The 6,554-nt window shown below is 46.6% G+C and overlaps 1 protein-coding gene across 2 annotated transcripts in view; it reads right to left on the minus strand.

The window, feature by feature from the left end:
* The window catches only part of ndrg2 (NDRG family member 2), a 21,999-nt gene extending 19,316 nt beyond the window's left edge, over positions 1 to 2,683 (minus strand). The window contains exon 1 of one of the 2 annotated variants that reach the window (XM_036551050.1): positions 2,107 to 2,683. The gene's annotated coding sequence lies outside the window, so the exon portion shown is untranslated. The remainder of the gene's footprint in view (positions 1 to 2,106) is intronic. The other variant, XM_036551049.1, reaches the window with a different exon arrangement.
* Between the last annotated feature and the right edge of the window lie 3,871 nt (positions 2,684 to 6,554).

Genomic DNA, 6,554 nt, shown 5'->3' on the forward strand with positions numbered 1-6,554 from the left:
TTCCATGTCATGTGTTTGAGTGTGTGTGCGTATATATATACACGCACACATGCTCTCAGTTACACAGCCTTGGTGTTGTGTGGTGTTGGTGCGTACTCAGACTGCACAGACGTGCAGAAGAGTGGTGTCACAGTGAAAGGAGTGGCACAGTATGGCTGCGGGCCCAGCTGCAGCAGGTTGGGTGGTTATATGGGAACGTCACCTGGGCTCCAGCCATAAATGTCTAGTCTGATAGTGTTGCCCAACAAACCTAAATATAATTCTCTCAGAACTGACATTTTGCACTCCACCCATCAAGTTAAAATTGCAGTGTATGCTTGTATATATATATATATATACATATATATATATATATATATATATATATATATATATATATATATATGTGTGTGTGTGTGTGTGTGTGTGCGTGTATGTTTGTGAACATGTATTTGAATGTATGTGTGGGGGTATGTACATGTGTGAGAGTGTGTGTATTTTTGCCTTTATGTGTATGAGTTTCTGAGAGTGTTTAGGTGTGTGTGTGAGAATATGTATGTGTGTAAGAGTGTGTGTACCTTCTGTATGTGTGTTTGTATGTGCCGGCCAGAAGCAGATGGGGTCCCCCTCTGAGCCGGGTGCTGCTCAAGGTTTCTTGGGGAGTAAATTGGGGAGTTTTTCCTTGCCACTATTGCCTTAGGCTTGCTCTCAGGGGGCCTCAGGCCTGGGAACAATGTAAAGCTGCTTTGTGGCAACTTGTGTTGTAAAAAGCGCTATACAAATAAAATTGTATTGAACTGAACTGAATGTATGTGTGTGAGAGTGTGTGTAATTTCTGTATGTGTGTATATGTGTGAGAGTGTGTGTATTTTTTGTATGTGTATGCATGTGTGTGAGAGTGTGTGTATTTTCTGTTTGAGTGTATGTATGCGTGTGTGTGTAATTTCTGTATGTGTGTGAGAGTGTGTGTACTTTCTGTTTGAGTGTATGTATGCGTGTGTGTGTAATTTCTGTATGTGTGTGAGAGTGTGTGTATTTTATGTGTGTGTGTGTGTGTGTTCGGCAGTGGTGCGCTGTGTAGCGCTTGCGTGCGTATCTGTCTTTTTGCGTGTGGAGTGCAGTGTGTTTTCAGGAGAGGAGTAAGCGAATGGAAACGTGTTGGCGGCGGTGTCGTCTGGGCCGCCAGTGGAGCGCGCCGATGAGTCAACCGCGCGAGCGACACACCTCCTTTTGACATTGACACACATTCCCCTTCCGCGCGCGCACAGCCCCGCCGCACGCGCCTTCCCTTCCCCCAGCAGCACGCGCAGCGCTCGCTATGCCGTGCAACAATTTACCCTGTTTACCGCCGTCCTGGCAGCGAAAACAGCCGCGATCAGGGGCTGCCAAAGGCGCAGGTCTAAAAGGAGTGTACCAAGAACTTCAAGTTCAGATTTCAGCTTTGGACATGAGCCCACTGCCACTTCCCCCAGTTCCGCCCGGGTGCTTCACCGTAAATAAGAAGCGCTTCTGCGTTCTGCTGCCGCCGAGCGAGTAAACCGAACAAAGAGTGCCAGAGGCGCCACATGTGCGCGGCGTCAACACAGGCGCGCACGGCCGCGGACCCGACGCTGTCACGCTAAGCGAATTCACATGTGCTTTCGGTAATCATACATTATAACTATCATCATCACTATTATTTTCTTATTATTTTGTTATGATTGTTGTTGTGTTGACCCGTATATCGTGGTAAGGCTACATGTTTAACAGCAGAACACAGAATCCGACCAGAGAATTCTATGAAAAAGACGGTACAAAAACATACAACTAAAATAGGAAAAAAATAATTTAATGTCACTGTCTGGTGCGCACTACACCGCAGACACGAGGACACACTATCGTGCTGGAACACTTTATGTACGAATATATAACCTTTCAAACTGTCGTTGCTTCACTAAAATCATCAGATACTTCTATATAATTAATTTCAACTCCAACATATATTTGTACAAAAATACGTTTCAATTCAACAATAAAATGCATCCAGCATGTGTTCAGCTAAACATCAGCATTATTCCCAAGTGTCCTGCTTCGCTGATGTGATATTAACAGGTTTGTCATGGGTAGCTAAATAAAATATTCACTTACCTTTAAGTCAACAAAAATGTTCCCTTATTTTAAAATATGTCAGAGCGCTCGTCCAGTCTTAGCGCTTATTGCTTTTTGTAGATTTGTATCTCAGACCCTCTGACTATTTTTCTTTCAATTTCTCTGTCTCTTTCCGTTTTCTCCTTTTCTTAGAGTCCCTTGAAATTCTCCCTCTTTTTGCGTCCTTTCTCGCAACAGACAAAAATCCCAACTGGAAATATGGAGCCGTCAATCAAACGCCATGGGGGAAGTTACTTTATCAGGAGGTAGGGGAGATTAACCAAGCAATTACACATAATCGCCTCTCTACGCCGATGGTCGAAAGATTTTAAAACCGTGGCATATTCAGACGCCTGACTGCGCGTCCCCCTTTCCGTAAGCGCTGTTATTTAATGATTAAATGGATATGAGGCGTTGCGCGCCGCTGCCCGCCGCCTGTCCCCCCCTCCCCGGCCGGGTGGTACGCGCCCGTTGTTGAAGTGGTTTGTGGAACAAAACGCGCTCGCATTCCAAGGTTCTGGTTACAGCTGCGAGGCAGAGCTGATGGGCCGGACCTCGCATGCGATTAGCGGCTCTGCCAAGATGCGTGCGGAAAGCGGGGGGAAGAGCCGCGGGCCGAGGGTTCACATCGGGCTCTGATGGGGCGGGGGCGATTGAGCTAATGTTAGCAGCCACATACCAATACGGTCGGATCATGTGTGTGTCCTATCATCTTCACAAGAAAGAGCTAACAACCTGAGAGTGCAGCGCATGCTGGCAGCTGTAGCACTGGTGAAACGTGCGCGCGCGCGCGCACGCGCGTGTGTATGTGTCTGTTGACATAGTAAGACTGCGTGTGATTGGGTGCATAGTTCTTTACAGAGATAGTGCGCTTGGCGGGGCAGTGCACACGAACAGTAGTGTTACGCAAACACTTTTAAGCAGTGACCTGATTCCTGTGTAGGGATCAACACTTTTTCATGAAAACAGTGCTGCCATAGCTAAGGAAAGGGAGGTGCCGTGAAGCGCACCGTAGACTTGTCTCTGATCCAAAAGCAACGAACCGCGCGTTAACAGCGGCCGGATGTTGCGCTCCACGCAGCGCGGAGACCGATAAGGCAGCCGACACCCTGTTGGTCTGATGTGTCGCTTTCTTTTTTCTTTAAAAATACATATACAAGAATCGGCGCTTACAGAGTGAGCGGCTCTTATAATGATGGTGTAACCGTGAGCACAGCGCACAATTACAGAAATTTCCTCATTCAAATTCAGCACCACAACGCGAAAAATAAACCAGGATACTGTTTTTTTGCAGTCTCAGTTACCTCGTATGGCCCCGGAGGAAGGAGTGGCTGCGCTGATCTCACATGAATAACAAATTCATATAAATATTATAGGAAATGATAGAGCATAGCGGGGAAGCAGGCGAAGGGTCGCACACATGGCGTTTCCAGATAGAGCGGGTTTGGAACGGGAGGACACGTGTCTGGCACCTAATGCATGTGAAACTCATTATTACAAAAACAATAGGGTTATTGACCGTTCATGTGACATTTTACCAGCCCCCGTTTGTAGCCCGACCATAGGTGTTTATTCCAGTCTAGTGAACCACAACTCAAAGTTAAACACAATAGTTCAGCACGACACCAATACACCATGTTCTCTTCCGTTCAAAAACTGGGCCATAGGGGTAGAACTACATCAATACTGTACATGATAATGCTGCAGAGTGCAGTGGACATATCCACATGCCAGGTTTTCCAACACGGCTGAATAAAACAGCTTCGGCTCCAGGACTGGACCACCTGAGCACCAAGCTGAGGTGTTTCACTCTCTTCTCACTGTCCTCCCACTGTGATGTCACACTATGACATCACACCACAGCAAACTCAGATCTGGCGTGGCCAGGGCTTGTTTTCTGCATGGTGTTGCACAGATTCAGGCCCGGCAAGTGCCGCGATCATCACAGCTAATGAGAAAATTGAATTTGCATTTCACTTTATCATTGGTCAGCTGTAGGGGCAGATGCTGTCTGTGGGCGTTGGTGATGGGCGGAGTCTGTGCATCAGTCACCTTCACAGCCTGCCCTGTCCTGCTCCTGTCCCGCTGCTCCTCTTTGCGTCACACTGCAGCCACTTCAAACCAGTTCAAACCAACTTCAGGAAAACTCACCCAAACCGGTCTTGGAAATTAACGGTTTTGCAAATCTTCACGACTGGAGAAGGTAGTGAACTCCAGGGCGTAGAGTTCTCTAACCTCTGAATGCAGCACACAGACGTGTGTATGTATGTATATGAGGGCAGCAGTGTAGCATAGCAGTAAGGGGCAGGACTTGAAACTAAAAGGTTGCTGGTTTGATTCCCTCCTAGAGGCACTGCTGCTGTATCCTTGGGGGAGGTGCTTCACCTAGAATTGCTTCAGTAAATATCCAACTGTATAAATGGATAACATGTAAAAATTCTAACTTAAGTAAGTCACTCTGGATGAAGGTGTTTGCGAAATGACAATGATTTAATGTAATATATGTGTGTGTGTGTGTGTGTGTTTGTGTGTGTGTGTGTGTGTGTGTGTGTGAGTTTGTGTGTGAGTTTGTGTGTGTGTGTGTGTGTATGTGTGTATGCATGTGTGTGTGTGTGTGTGTGTGTGTGTGTGTGTGTGTGTGTGTGTGTGTAGCCATTTTACCTAGTTACCTACTTTCAGCTGTAGAATCTGAAATGTGCGCATAGTTCTATAAATGCGCATATGTTCTATATGGTTGAACATTAACAGAAATGCTAGACAGTTAGCTTCTCAAAATACAGTTAGCTACCCATAGTTAGGGCTGGCTATAATTTGGAAATCTTGTGTAACAGTTGAACCTGCACAGAAATATTAGACAATTAGCTACAGAAGCTAGTTAGGTAGCTTGTTACAGCTAGGGGCAGCAGTGGCTAAAGCACTCCACAGCAGGTTTAACTAACTAGCTACAACAACATCCTCATAAGAGCTTTTTTCCAACCTTAGCCAAGTAATTCAGCAAAAATAAGTTTGCAGCTGACCTGGCTGCATGAACAGATCTTTCTTTACTCATATGTTTTTGTGAGTTGCATTTGCTGGTGTCTCATGGGCTGTGAGGCTGAAAGCTGCCTCCAGACGTGTTTGAGAAATGTGTTTCAATATGAAGATATATGTTTCCTGGAAAATGTGTGTTTGAAACTGTGGAGTCTGGATGCAGAACAAGTGCATGTTGGCTTTACAATCACTGAAACAATCTCACGATGAGAAGTCACTCAGATCAAGAAAATCCTTGTTATGCTGCAGCTGTAGGCAGTTGTGTAACCTGTACGATTCCTGCCCGGCATTTTTCCTGCTTTCAGTCTGAAGTGAGAGCCTGCCTCGCACTCCTCTGGGCGGATGTTTTGGGTGGCGGAGCAGCCCTGGGAGCTGCAGGGTGTTCTGTGCGTAGATTTACGCTTCTGTGTTCTGATTTTCTTGGCAGGTCTCTGTATTTGCAGCAGGCCCACAGTGCCTTTGTATAAATGTCCCTGGATCATTTCCCAGCAACCTCAGTACACCAACATCCAGTGTAGCGGACTGCCATCTCAGAGAGCCATCAGGAGTATCAGAGAGCAGTTGGGAGTCTCAGAGCGCTGGGAGGAGTCTCACAGCACTGGGAAGAGTCTCAGAGCGCTAGGAGGAGTCTCATAGTGCTGGGAAGAGTCTCAGAGCTCTGGAAGGAGTCTCAGAGTACTGGGAAGAGACTCAGAGAGAAGTGAGAAGTCTCAGAGCGATGGGAGGAGTCTCAGAGAGAAGTGAGGAGTCTCAGAGCACTGGAAGGAGTCTCAGAGAGAAGTGAGGAGTCTCAGAGCGCTGGAAGGAGTCTCAGAGAGAAGTGAGGAGTCTCAGAGCGCTGGAAGGAGTCTCACAGCACTGTGAAGAGTCTCAGAGCGCTGGGAGGAGTCTCAGAGAGAAGTGAGGAGTCTCAGAGCTCTGGAAGGAGTCTCAGAGAGAAGTGAGGAGTCTCGGAGTCTCAGAGCCCTGTTTTGAAAGCGAGTTCCCCAGCCTTCAGCCTCCTGCTAAGATAGCGGCACAGATTTCATTTCCTGATTTCATGCGGAAATTGCTGGATGCAGCAAAGCCAGGAACAGCTCACAGGGTCTGAGCTGTTCCACTGAGGCCGGACAGAAGGATCCATCCCCTGCCGGGGAAGCCACATGTCCACATGTACTAATGGAGGGAAAAAATAATATCACAGGACAGGAAATATCATTCACCACATGACTTAATGTGAGGTTCTGCACACTGACAATAGATATGTGAGACAGAATGACCGCAATGTGAACATTTCAAAATGATGTGAGCTCTCAGTTAGACTAAATTTAGAATACTGCTTTAAGTTTTTGTTCACAAAGATTATAGGCAAATGATCTCAAATCAGCTGTTTGCCCCATTTCTGTCATTACACTTAATGTTCTGATTTCCTTAGTGTT

The sequence above is a fragment of the Megalops cyprinoides genome, chromosome 18 (assembly GCF_013368585.1).
Source record: "Megalops cyprinoides isolate fMegCyp1 chromosome 18, fMegCyp1.pri, whole genome shotgun sequence".
Classification (NCBI taxonomy): domain Eukaryota; kingdom Metazoa; phylum Chordata; class Actinopteri; order Elopiformes; family Megalopidae; genus Megalops; species Megalops cyprinoides.